Source organism: Chiloscyllium punctatum, chromosome X (genome assembly GCF_047496795.1).
Source record: "Chiloscyllium punctatum isolate Juve2018m chromosome X, sChiPun1.3, whole genome shotgun sequence".
Taxonomy (NCBI): Eukaryota; Metazoa; Chordata; class Chondrichthyes; order Orectolobiformes; family Hemiscylliidae; genus Chiloscyllium; species Chiloscyllium punctatum.
Genome location: NC_092791.1, coordinates 25,666,952 through 25,681,737, shown reverse-complemented (window position 1 = coordinate 25,681,737; position 14,786 = coordinate 25,666,952).

The following is a 14,786-nucleotide window of genomic DNA, read 5'->3' as shown; positions in this document are numbered from 1 at the left end:
GTAAAGTTAAGATGTCCAGTGTAGATCACAGATTTAAAATGAAATATTTCTGAAATAAATGGGAGCTCAGTTTCCGGATAATTATTAACAATTCATCATAAACGACACCTAAAGTATATTTTGAGATCAAATGTGTTCTGGGCAGACCTGTCCCTGTCCCCAGATGACTACTGAAATACATCAGATTTCTTACAATTCAATTGCTTGGCGCCTGTCACCGCATGTGGGAGATGAATCCTTCCACAATGTAAAGGTCCACAATGTCAGTCTGAGTCTCTGAATGTTAGTGAGGTTGATCCCCAAGATGCTGTATTGTCCTTGCGCCATCTAAACCATCCCACACATCTGAGGGAGGCTGAATACGGCGCGTCATTGCTCAACAAAAATGCAACCTACACATGCAATTGTGTAACGACGTGAAAACAGTAAGATTCTCCACTCGCCTCCCCAGTCGTGGCAGCTGGAATTTAATTTTTATACTGCCTACAGCAGTGCACGAGGCTTGCGAGACGACAGGCTTCCAATGTTAATTCATCCTAGTTGCCCAGACGGATTTGTCAACTGAAATAACCCCATAGCCACCAACATTCTGTGTCTAAAAGTAGCGATTACACTTTGAATGCAAGAACACCAAATGTCACTTATGCACACAAACCTCCCCGCCCCCCCCCCCCCCACACACACCTCCCCACACACACACACACGTGTTTCGCCCAGTTCCTTAGTAAATTCAGAGACTGACTTGCGAGCTCTGAAAATGACTTCATAAAGTAACAATAAAACCCCTGCGGCTGACTTGCTGCATTCTGGTTCAGCAGCGGAACTGAGAGTTTCAGGTATTAAGGGAAACTGAGCTAGCGGCTTTTACTGCTGCTGTTCGGCATTGGTGCACGGATTACCACACCGCTTCCTCCAATTTCCTTATCGCGACAGATTTGCAAGTCTGCTATCACGAGAAAGGAGGATACGTTTGGTAGCATGAATGCTGGAGTTGCATAGAGACTAATGTATTCCAGTTGTTGTTTTCAAGTAACCGTGGCAATACACAACCAAACATGAATTTTAACCGCAGCATACTTTAGCTTGCTGGCTTTAGGCCTCTCACAACCTGTCAAAAGATGATAAAAGGACCCAGCCGGTTACTGTAACCGCTGCTTGTGCAGTTGGCATGTGGTCTGCTGACTGGGAATTGAATCAAAATTCTAATTCTCAAGTCGCGTCAGTGCACTGAGTACAGGGCAACTGTACAATCAGCTGCTCCAAGAACCTGCTGAATCTCTCACTCTCGCATGTTGTAACTGAAACAAAGCTGAATCTGAACCCAGGATACGGCTCCATTCATTGTAAAGCTGGTACTGTTGTGTGAACTTAGTATGGTGAGCCTCCTTTGTAGTACTTATGCACTAGCAATGAGGGGATCGAAAATTACAATGATCTTTCGTGCCCACCTGAGAGATTAGGCTAAATCTAACATCTCATTTGAAAGATAGCAGTTCCCTCAGTTAATTGTGTACTCAAGCCTCTAGACTGAAGTTTAAACCTAGGATCTTCTAACTGAGGTGAAAGTGTTACCTTCTGAGTCGCAGCCATTTGCTTTATGCACAATAGACTCAGAAATAGCATTGACCCACATTAAACATTGTTCTAACATAGAAGGGGAGGAGAGTGCAATTAATAAAATCAAAGTTCTATGAAATCCGATATAGAAACAGAAAAGGCAGGTGAGACAGCAGGTTCGGGAGCATCTGTGGAGAGAGGAACATGGTCCATGGACAGAACTTTCTGCTTCGGAGGTGATGAGTCTGGAGGCAGAAAGAGCACTTTATCAGGCCAGGGTGGGGTTGTACCCAAACCTCACTGCTTTGTTGGCTGTTCTGGTACAGCCAAAGTCCCCTGGCTGACCTTCCTGCCTGATTAATTACCACTTAAGGGCATCATCTGCTGTGGGCCTTTGCAATGCAATGTGCCCGACAGATTGGTCCTTGTGGGCAACTTGCCAGCTGCGGGGTGAGTCCCTCCATCAATGGCATCCAGTGCCTGATTGAAGGATTGGACATCAGGTGGGGCATACCTGTTGGCAGCCACTCCTGCCCTTGCTTTGAACACCCCCTCTGACGTCCCTTCACCATGAATGCCCCCCTCCATAACATCACTTCCTATTGTCCTGGGTCCTCCACAAGCCTGGCACTTGGCTCTTCTGCCAGCAGCCATGGCCACCTCCATGGCATTGTCGAATACATTGAGAAATACAGGCCTCTGACCGGCTGGGTAGGAACTACCAAACCTGGAAGCTGATGCCAGGAAAAGGCCCTACTGCAGAGGGAGATGGCATGGGGGAGGGTGACACTTGGCACACGGACACACAAGATGGCTGCTGAGCCATCAGTTGGCCAACTTGACACACAAGATGGCCGCTGCATCACAATATGGAGAGAGACAGCAGAGCAGATACAGACACTGCCTGGGGCCACCAGAATGCCAGCACAATGCAATCACAACCCAGTTGATTAGTTTAAGGAAGGTGGGGGAGAGCATACACATGAGTAACAGGTCCAGCCAACACCTCTCATAGAAATGCTAACAGCTTGATACAGACTCAATACAAAGTGCTCATAGCCAGGGCTGCAGTAATCCTCCTCCTCAGGAAGAGCGATTAATGCTCATTACTACAGCAATGGACATCCGCTCAGACATTGAAACTGACAATGCCGACACTGAAACTGACAACGACCACATGGAAATTAACAAAGATTGTGCTGGAACTGACAAAGACTGTATTGAAACTATCAACGATTCTGTAATGATTGCCATAAACAAACCATGTTACGAAGACAATAACCTCATCACTGACCTATTGTATCACAAGAGGGATAAAAGTTTCTTGACATGTGCTCCGGGTAGAGAGAAGACTCACAGCTGATCACTGTGCTGTTGGTGTCTTTCTCTCCCCCCGGAGCTCCAGTATTTCCTTGTACAATAAACTCTGTCATTGAACCCCGACTCTGAATCCAAGGCTGGTGATTTTCCCCACAATACTACCACTCACTGACTGCCATGTGGTCAAGGGGACTTCCCTTTTTTTTAATTTCAAAAATATACTTTACTCATAAAAATACCTTTATATACACACATAGTTGCTAAGGCAATTCGGTTCTATACAGTAGCATGTGGAGCAACAAACAAACATTGGAGTTTGATTCTGTCCACAAACAAACCAAAGGTATTTCTTACTTGAATAAGATTATATTTACATGCATCTGAGGCACTGGGAGAGTCCGATAACTGAACAGACCCCCATTTGTCTTCAGCAGAAAGCCTTCAGACAGTGGTCTTTCCCCACTGCGCCTTGGCGGTAGCTGGCCCAGGCTTTAGTGTGTCCCTCAGCACGTAGGCCTGGACCTTGGAATGTGCCAGACTGCAACACCCGGTCTAGGGTCAACTCCTTGTTCTGGAAGGCCAACAAGTTTCAGGCAGATCAAAGAGAGTCTTTCACTGACTTGATGGCCCTCCAGGCATAGTTGTTGGTTTTCTCGGTGTGCTTCCTGGGGAACAGCCCGTAGAGCACAGAGTCCTGAGTCACGGGGCGGCTCAGGACAAACCTCGACAGAACCCACTGCATCTTCCTTTGTGAAGGCACATTCCAGCAGGAGATGTGTGACAGTCTCTACCCTGCTTCAAGGACAGAGTGCAGTGGTGCAGCCAGACCAGGCATTCAGGAAGGATCTGACAGGTAGTGCCCTTATCACCACCAACCAAGCGATGTCTTAGTGCTTGTTGGAAAGTCCTGGTGATGAGGCATTCTGACAAATGACATTGACAGTCTGCTCAGGGAACCATATGACAGGATCTACGCTCTCCTTTTCCTGCAGGGTCTCGAGGATGCCACAGGCTGACCAATTCCTGATGGAGTTGTGGTCAAATTGCTTTTCTTTACAAATTTCTCCACAAAGGACAGGTGATGTGGAAGGGTCCAACTACTTGGAGCTTTCCACAGCAACAAGGCCAGTCCCACCTTTCACATCACTGGAGCAAGGAGAATTTCTGTACAGAGTGACACTTATTGTTTCCCTGCCGAGGGTCTCTGCATAACTTGATGCAAATGCACATAAAGGTGGCCATCAGAATGAAGGTGGAGTTGGGTACGTTTTTGCCCACCCCTCACCCCCTTATCCAGACATTTGTACATGGTGTGCCTGCAGATGCAATCCAGCTTAGACCTCAGGATGAAGTGGAAGATGGCTTGGGCCATAGAGCCATAGAGTCCTGCAGCACAGAGTCAAGCCCTTTGGGCCAAATTGGTCCATGCCGACCAAAATGTCCATCCACTCTAACCCCACTTCCCTGTACCTGGCCCATATCCTTCCAAACCTTTCCTTTCCACGTATTTGTCCAAATGCCTTTTAAATGTTGTCAATGTATCCACCTCAACCATTTCTGCAGGCAGCTCATTCCATGTGCATACCACCCTCTGTGTAAAAAGGTTATCCCTCGGGTTCACTATTATTCTTTCCCCTCTAACCTTAAACTAATGCCCTCTAATCCTCGACTCCCCAACCCTGGGAAACAGACTGAGTGCATTCACCCTATCCGTGCCTCTCATGATCTTATACACCTCTATCAGGTCCCCCCTCAGTCTCCTACACTCTAAAGAAAAAAGTCCTAGCTCGTCCAACCTCTCCCTATAACTCACTCTGTTGAGTCCAGGCAACATCCTTGTAAATTCCTTCTGCACTCTTTCCACTTTCATAACATCCTTCCTGTAGCAAGGTGACCAAAACTGAACACAATACTCCAAGTGCAGCCTCACCAACATCCTGTACAACTGCAACATAATTTCCCAACTTCTATACTCAATGCCCTGACTGATGAAGGCCAGTGTGCCAAAAGCCTCCTTCACTGCCCTATCTACCTGTGACTCTACTTTCAGAGAACTGTGCACCTGAACTCCAAGGTCCCTGTGTTCCTCTACATTCCTTAAGGCCCTACCATTCACCACGACACTCCTACCTTGATCTGACTTTCCAAAATGCAAGACCTCACCCTTGTCTATATTAAACTCCATTTGCCATTTCTCAGCCCACTTTCCCAGCTGATCAAGGACCTGCTGCAATTTTTGATAACCTTCCTCACTGTCCATGATACCGCTTATTTTAGTGTCATTAACAAACTTACTAATCATGCCTTCCTTGTACATTCTCATCCAAATCATTGATATCGATAACAAACAGTAATGGGCCCAGCACCGACCCCTGAGGCACTCCACTAGTCACAGGTCTCCAGTCCGACAAGCATCCTTTCACTATTACCCTCTGCTTCCTACCATCAAGACAATAGTGTATCCAATTTGTTAGCTCCCCCTGGATTCCAGAGCAGCCGACCATGTGGAACCTTATGAAAGGCCTTACTGAAATCTAGAGAGAGTACGTCTACTATCCTGCCTTCATCAACCTTCCTGATCACTTCATCAAAGAACTCAAACATATTTGTGAGGTATGATCTCCCATCCACAAAGCCATGCCGACGATTCCTAATCAAACTTTCTCTTTCCAAATGCATGTATATGGAGTCATAGAGATGTACTGCATGGAAACAGACCCTTCGGTCCATGCTGACCAGATATCCCAACCTAATCTAGTCCCATTTGCCAGCCCTTGGCCCATATCTCTCCAAGCCCTTCATTTTTAGATACCCATCCAGATGTGTTTTAAATGCTGTAATTGTACAACTCTCAACCACTTCCTCTGGCATCGCATTCCATGCACACACCACCTTCTGTGTGAAAAAGTTGTCCCTTAGGTCTCTTTTATATCTTTCCCCTCTCACCCTAAACCTATGCCCTCTAGTTCTGGACTCCCCCACCCCAGGGAAAGAAACCTTGTCTGTTTACTCTATACATGCCCCTCATAATTTTATAAACCTCTATAAGGTCACCCCTTAGCCTCCAATACTCCAGGGAAAACAGCCCCAGCCTGTTCAGCCTCTCCCTATAGCTCAAATCCTCCAACCCTGGCAACATCCTTGTAAATCTTTTCTGAACCCTGTCAAGTTTCACATCTTTCCGATAGGAAGGAGACCAGAATTGCACTCAATATTCCAAAAGTGGCCTAACCAATGTCCTGTACAGCCGCAACATGACCTCTCAACTCCTATACTCAATGCTCTGACCTATAAAGGAAAGCATACCAAATGCCTTCTTCACTATCCTATCCATCTGCGACTCAATTTTCAAGAAGCTATGAACTTGCACTCCAAGGTCTCTTTGTTCAGCAACACTCCCGAGGACCTTACTATTAAGTGTATAAGTCCTGCTGAGATTTGCTTTCCCAAAAATGCAGCACCTCACATTTATCTAAATTAAACTCCATCTGCCACTCCTCACTCCTCCGATCAAGATCCTGTTGTAATCGGAGGTAATGTTTTCTGCCGTCCACTACACTTCCAATTTTGGTGTCATCTGCAAACTGACAACCATACCTCCTATGTTTATATCCAAAGTAAAGGGCCCAGCACCAATCCTTGTGGCACTCCACTGGTCACAGGCCTCCAGTCTGAAAAACAACCCTCCATCACCACCCTCTGTCTTCTACATTTGAGCCAGTTCTGTATCCGAGTGGCTAGTTCTGCCCGTGTTCCATGAGATCTAACCTTGCTAACCAGTCTCCCATGGAGAACCTTGTCGAACGCCTTACTGAAGTCCATACAGATCACATCTACCGCTCTGCCCTCATCAATCCTCTTTGTTACTTTTTCAAAAAACTCAATCAAGTTTGTGAGATATGATTTCCCACGCACAAAGCCATATTGACTATCCCTAATCAGTCCTTGCCTTTCCAAATACATGTACATCCTGTCCCTCAGGAATCCCTCCAACAAGAATCAATGACATAGGAAGGGAAAAGGTTGCGATTCTGAAGGGAGATTACAGAGAGCTAGGCAGAAATTTTAAAAGGAGGTCCTTGAGTGTAGTAATAGCTGGATTGCTCCCAGTGCTACGAGCTAGTGAGGGCAGGAATAGGAGAATAGAGCAGATGAATGCATGGCTGAGGAGCTGGTGTATGGGAGAAGGATTCACATTTTTGGATCATTGGAATCTCTTTTGGGGTAGAAGTGACCTGTACTAGAAGGACAGATTGCACCTAAATTGGAAGGGGACTAATATACTGGCAGGGAGATTTGCTCGAACTGCTCAGGAGGTTTTAAACTAGTAAGGTGGGGGGATGGGACCCAGGGAGATAGTGAGGAAAGAAATCAATCTGAGACTGGTACAGTTGAGAACAGAAGCGAGTCAAACAGTCAGGGCAGGCAGGGACAAGGTTGGACTAATAAATGAAACTGCATTTATTTCAAAGCAAGGGGCCTAACAGGGAAGGCAGATGAACTCAGGGTATGGTTAGGAACATGGGACTGGGATATCATAGCAATTACGGAAACATGGCTCAGGGATGGGCAGGACAGGCAGCTTAATGTTCCAGGATACAAATGCTCCAGGAAGGATAGCAAGGGAGGCAAGACAAGAGCAGGGGGTGGCGTTTTTGATAAGGGATAGTATTACAGCCCTGCTGAGGGAGGACATTCCTGGAAATACATCCAGGGAAGTTATTTGGGTGGAACTGAGAAATAAGAAAGGGATGAACACCTTATTGGGATTGTATTATAGTCTCCCTAATAGTCACAGGGAAATTGAGAAACGAACTTGTAAGGAGATCTCAGCTATTTGTAAGAATAATAGGGTGGTTATGGTCGGGGTTTTTAACTTTCCAAACATAGACTGGGACTGCCATAGTGTTAAGGGTTTAGATGGAGAGGAATTTGTTAAGGGAGTACAAGACAATTTTCTGATTCAGTATGTGGATGTATCTACTGGAGAAGGTGCAAAACTTGACCTACTCTTGGGGAATAAGGCAGGGCAGATGACTGAGGTGTCAGTGGGGGAGCACTTTGGGGCCAGCGGCCATAATTCTATTAGATTTAAAACAGTGATGGAAAAGGATAGACCAGATCTAAAAGTTGAAGTTCTAACTTGGAGAAAGGCCAATTTTGACGGTATTAGGCAAGAACTTTCAAAAGCTGATTGGGGGCAGATTTTCGAGGTAAACGGATGGCTGGAAAATGGGAAGCCTTCAGAAATGAGATAACAAGAATCCAGAGAAAGTATATTCCTGTCAGGGTGAAAGGGAAGACTGGTAGGTATAGAGAATGCTGGATGACTAAAGAAATTGAGGGTTTGGTTAAGAAAAAGAAGGAAGCATTTGTAAGGTATAGACAGAATAGATCGAGTGAATCCTGAGAAGAGTATAAAGGAAGTAGGAGTACACTTAAAAGGGACATCAGGAGGGCAAAACGGGGACATGAGATAGCTTTGGCAAATAGAATTCAGGAGAAGCCAAAGAGTTTTTACAAATACATTAAGGACAAAAGGGTAACTAGGGAGAGAATAGGGCACCTCAAAGATCAGCAAGGTGACCTTTGTGTGGAGCCGCAGAAAATGGGGGAGATACTAAATGAGTATTTTGCATCAGTATTTACTGTGGAAAAGGATATGGAAGATATAGAATGTAGGGAAATAGATGGTGATATCTTGCAAAATGTCCAGATTACAGAGGAGGAAGTGCTGGATGTCTTGAAACGGTAAAAAGTGGATAAATCCCCAGGATCTGATCAGGTGTACCATAAAACTCTGTGGGAAGCTAGAGAAGTGATTGCTGGGCATCTTACTGAGATACTTGTATCATCAATAGTCACAGGTGAGGTGCCAGAAGATTGGAGGTTGGCTAACGTGGTGCCACTGTTTAAGATGGGTGGTAAGGACAAGCCAGGGAACTATGGACCAGTGAGCCTGACGTCGGTGGTGGGCAAGTTGTTGGAGGGAATCCTGAGGGACAGGATGTCCATGTACTTGGTAAGGCAAGGACTGATTAGGGATAGTCATCATGGCTTTGTGTGTGGGAAATCATGTCTCACAAATCTGATTGAGTTTTTTGAGGAAGTAACAAAGTGGATTGATGAGGGCAGAGCAGTAGATGTGATCTATATGGACTTCAGTAAGGCGTTCGTCAAGGTTCCCCATGGGAGACTGATTAGCAAGGTTAGATCTCATGGAACACAGGGAGAACTAGCCATTTGGACATAGAACTGGCTCAAAGGTAGAAGACAGAGGGTGGTGGTGGAGGGTTATTTTTCAGACTGGAGGCCTGTGACCAGTGGAGTGCCACAAGGACCAGTGCTGGGTCCTCTACTTTTTGTCATTTACATAAATGATTTGGATGCAAGCATAAGAGGTACAGTTAGTAAGTTTGCAGATGACACCAAAGTTGGAGGTGTAGTGGACAGCGAAGAGGGTTACCTCAGATTACAACAGGATCTTGACCAGATGGGCCAATGGCCTGAGAAGTGGCAGATGGATTTTAATTCAGATAAATGAGAGGTGCTGCACTTTGGGAAAGCAAATCTTAGCAGGACTTATACACTTCATGGTAAGGTCCTGGAGAGTGTTGCTGAACAAAGAGACCTTGGAGTGCAGGTTCATAGCTCCTTGAAAGTGGAGTCACAGGTAGATAGGATAGTGAAGAAGGCATTTGGTATGCTTTCCTTTATTGGTCAGAGTACTGAGTACAGGAGTTGGGATGTCATATTGCAGCTGTACAGGACATTGGTTAGGCCACTGTTGGAATATTGCATGCAATTCTCGTCTCCTTCTTATCGGAAGGATGTTGTGAAACTTGACAGGGTTCAGAAAAGATTTACAAGGATGTTTCAGGGTTGGAGGATTTGAGCTACAGGGAGAGGCTGAATAGGCTGGGGCTGTTTTCCCTGGAGCGTCGGAGGCTGAGGGGTGACCTTATAGAGGTTTACAAAATTATGAGGGCCATAGATCGGGTAAATAGGCAAAGTCTTTTTCCTGGGGTCGGGAAATCCAGAACTAGAGGGCATAGGTTTAGGGTGAGAGGGGAAAGATATAAAAGAGACCTAAGGGGCAACTTTTCCACACAGAGGGTGGTGCGTGTATGGAATGAACTGCCAGAGGAAGTGGTGCAGGCTGGCACAATTGCAACATTTAAGAGGCATTTGGATGGGTATATGAATAGAAAGGGTTTGGAGGGATATGGGCCGGGTGCTGGCAAGTGGGACTAGATTGGGTTGGGATATCTGGTCGGCATGGATGGGTTGGACTGAAGGGTCTGTTTCCGTGTTGTACATCTCTATGACTTTATAACTTGCCCACCACTGATGTAAGGCTCACCGGTGTTTGGTTCCCTTACCACATTTCTTAAATAATGGTATCTTTTCTCTCAGAATCTTCTCAAGTAACATACCAACCACAGATGTTAAGCTTACTGGTCTATAATTCCCAGGCTTTTCTTTGCGGACCTTCTTGAATAATGGCAGAACATTGGCTACCCTCCAGTTTTCCAGAACCTCACCCGTGGCTAATGATGATGCAAAACTATCAGCCAGGGTCCCCACAATTTCTTCTCTCACCTCTTGCAGTGTTCTTGAATATATCTGGTTCAGGACCAGGAGACTTATCCACCTTAATACATTCTAATACATCCAACAGCTTCTTGACTGTGATATGGACAGCCCCCAAGGTATCACCACTAACTTCCCCAAGTTCCCAAGTCTTCATGTCTTTCTCCATGTTAAACACAAAGGAGAAATATTCATGGAAGTCCTCGTCCGTCTCCTGTGGTTCTACACATACATGTCCACTTTGGTCCTTGAGGGATCCTATTCTCTCCCTAGTTATTCGTTTTCCTTTAATATACATAAAGTACCTCTTTGGGTTCACCCAAATTTTCTCAGCCAAGGCTATCTCGTGCTCTATTTTCACCCTACTGATTTCCTTCTTCAGTAAACTCCTGTATTCCCTGTATAGCTCCAGGGATTCCCTTGATCTCAGCTGCCTGTACCTGAACGATACCTCCCTCTTTTTTCTGGTCAAAGCCTCAATATCTCTTGTCATCCAGGGAACCAAGGGGTACCCACCACATCACAGATCCAGGCAACCAGGAGCGGTGACACTCCAAGTCAGGAGCAGAGCACGACAGTCCCTTAGTTGGACTCAGAATTAGACCCTTCCTGATGAAGGGCTTTTGCCCGAAATGTCAGATTTTCCTGCTCCTCGGATGCTGCCTGAACTGCTGCGCTTTTCCAGCACCACTCTACTCCAGAATCTGGTTTCCAGCATCTGCAGTCATTGTTTTTACCTCCCTGTCTTTGTACTTGCCCCGATGGCACTGGTTCAGGGAAATCTCCCAGGCAGGAACAAGGCAGCTACCTCATTGGGGGTGCAGGGAGACCTCGGTGACAAGTCTGAAGGTGAATGGATATTGGGTCTATAGGTAGTTCTATAAACCTTTAAAATGGGTTTTAAATTTGCCATTATTAATGTAAGTAGCGTTAAATCTACATTACAATATGTTTCCATGTTGGCTACCTGGCTAACATCAAAGCGGGCCTCCTGTTTTTGCAGGAGTGCAGCATCCCACACCTCAGCAGCTACAGGAGGTCATTCTTATTGTCATGCTAATGGGCTCACTGACCTTCGATTTGGTCAGGGGCAGAGCAGGAAACTATTGCAATTCCTCTGGCCTGGGTATTCTGTGAGGAGGCAACTTCACCATCTTTAGAGTTAAGGAGATGGTGTGTGGGCTAGCAAATGTTATGTACAGAAACACTCCCCGAGACTAATTAACTTGTACGCCCCAATGGTAAAGAGTAAGCTGCTGATTGTCCTGCAACAGTTCCCGTTGCTGCTGGTGACGTCTGGGCTCGTCATTGCTTCATACTCCTGAATGTCACGTCGAAGTAGCCACTGCTGAGGAATTCCTGCATAAAGAAAACATCTGCTGCTTGGAAACCACAGCAATCCAGAAAAACTCTTCATGAAGGAGGTCTGGTTGATCTTTCCTCCACCTTCTTCACACTGACTGTATTGCAGACCCCCTGGCCTAGGGCACGGGCTCTAGCAGAGGCCATAGTTCTGTTTGGCAGGTCACTGAATTGGCATTACACCAAAGCCAGTATAAAGATCCACCAATTCCAGTTCAACTCAACCAATAATCTTCCAAGTTCTGCTCGCAATCACAATCCAGAGATGATCTCAAGATCTTCTGATCAAGATGAAGAAGTTTCTCAGCTCAGACTTGTCCTGGTACAACCACCTTCTGGAACATAGGGCACCTGTTTTAACTCTCCTCCAGTCAGCTACTGAGACCTCAACAAGATTCCACCACGTTGAGTTGAATGCTCCCCTTCTTTGGAACGGAAGGAGGGTGGAAATGTGTTGGGTTACATGTGCCAAATACAGGGAGAGGAAGGAAGAATAAAAGGGAAAGTCTGGAACTGGGTAAAAGATAGGAGAAACTAAATGTCAACGATGTCATGCAACAAGAGGCAAGGGGAATGAGACCTTAGATTTGTCCAGATTGCAATTAAACCCTTGTCAGATACTAATCTTTATAATTAAAAACTCTGTTTCCTTTTCATGTAGTCGTAACATAACAATTATAAATCATTCTGGTGCAATGAACACAAGAATGTATGAAAGAGGGGAAAAGTACATTATCCTGTCAGTCTTGTTTGTTTTGTATTTTAATGTCAGATGAATGACCTAATCTCATCAACAGTTTAATGTTAAATCAAACTCCATTTGTATAGAATTTAACAGCCAACTCCTTTGAACAAAGATACCGTTTACAATTTAACCTAGGGCTTGGTTTGATGGAATGGTCCTTTTTTGATTTTTCTATTTACCTTCTCACTGAGGTTGCTGCCAAATGGAGTTGAGTAGCAGTTGGTGAGGTCTGGCTGTTTTGTTTCCTTCGGTGACTAGGGCAATTCTGAGTAACTAAAACAATGAGAGCAACAACAACCTGTCATTACAAAACATCTTTAATCTCGTAAAAATCCTAAGGTGGTTCTGTACAGGAGCATTGTGAAACACACATCAGGTCGACATGGGAAATATTTGGGAAAGGTGAGCAAAAGCTGAATCAAGGAGGTGGGTTTTAAGGAATGTCTTAAGGCAAGAGAGAGAGAGAGGCAAAGGTAAAACAATTCAGGAAGGGAATTCCAAGACCCAGGTGGCAGACAATTTGGGGAATGTGGGAGAAATGCAAAGATCTTGGAGAGTCTAGGGTAGAAGATAAAAGGATAAGGAATTGTCAATCTACTGAGAAACGCCATTAATATTTCCTGGCATATTCATATCTAATTCTGTGAAATTTCCAGACGTACATAAATGGTTAAATGATATGAAGTACTGCGTTAGTTTATTTTCACTTTTATGATCCATGTACAGACATAGAAGGATGTATCCCTGTACCACTGTGGTGTGTTATTCCTTACGGAGGTTAAAGAGACACAGATGGCATTGGTTTAGTCCAATTAACATTGGATTAGTTCCTGGGCTGAGACAGTTGTCCTGTGAATTACAACATTGAAAAGGTATCTGGATGGGTATATGAATAGGAAGAGTTTGGAGGGATATGGGCCAAGTGCTGGCAAATGGGACTAGATTAGGTTAGGATATCTGGTTGGCATGGAGAGTTGGACCGAAGGGTCTGTTTCCATGCTGTACATCTCTATGACTCTATGATTGATTAAAGTGGACCGATATTTATAAGAATGAGCGATAACCTCAATGAAACATAAAATTCTAAAGAGGCTTTACAGAGTGAATACTGAGAGACTGTTTACCCCAGGCTGGGGAATGTAGAACATGGGGGCCACAGTCTCATGCTAAGGTGGTGATTATTTAGGATCAAGATGAGAAGACATTTCTTCACTCAAAGGGCTGTGAATCTTCGAATTCTCTACCCCAGGGGTTGCTGTGAATGCTCCAACACCATGTATATTTAAGGCTATGATATATTTTAGAATTTTGATCTCTCAAGATATTGAGGAATATGTGGAGTAGGCAGGAAAGTGAAGTCCAGGCAGACGATCAGCTACGATCATATTGACTGAGAGTAGGATCAAGGTCCCATCGCTCTATTTCTAGTTCCTATCGTCCAACACGTACTGTAATCCTCACAATACAGGGATTATAGCAGATGGCATTCAAACAGGCATAATTAGATACAGATGGACCTTGAGACAAACAAGAAGAATGTTGTGAAAAAGCCATGATAAATGTTTAGTCAAACAGGTGAGGTTGAAATGAGGAGAAAAAGAGGCATTAGTGCTCCAGGAAGCAATTAGTTAAAAACCTTTATTGGTCAGAGCATTGAGTATAGGAGTTGGGAAGTCATGTTGCGGCTGTATAGGATGTTGGTTAGGCCACTTTTGGAATATTGGGTGCGATTCTGGTCTCCCTCCTATCGAAAGGATGTCGTGAAACATGGAAGGGTGCAAAAAAGGATGTTGCCAGGGTTAGAGGATTTGAGCTATAGGGAGAGGCTGAATTTACTGGGGCTGTTTTCCCTGGAGTGTCGGAGGCTGAGGGGTGACCTTATAGAGGTTTATAAAATCTTAAGGGGCATGAATAGGCTAGCCAGAACTAGAGGGCACAGGTTTAAGGTGAGAGGGGAAAGATATAAAAGGGATCTAAGGGGCAACCTTTTCATGCAGAGGGTGGTGGGTGTATGGAATGAGCTGCCAGAGGAAGTGGTGGAGGCTGGTACAATTGCAACATTTAAAAGGCATCTAGATGGGTATATGAATAGGAAGGGTTTACAGAGATATGGGCCAAGTGCTGGCAAATGGGACTAGATTGGGTTGGGATATCTGGTCAGCATGGACGGGTTGGACTGAAGGGTCTGTTTCCGTACATCTCTCTGACT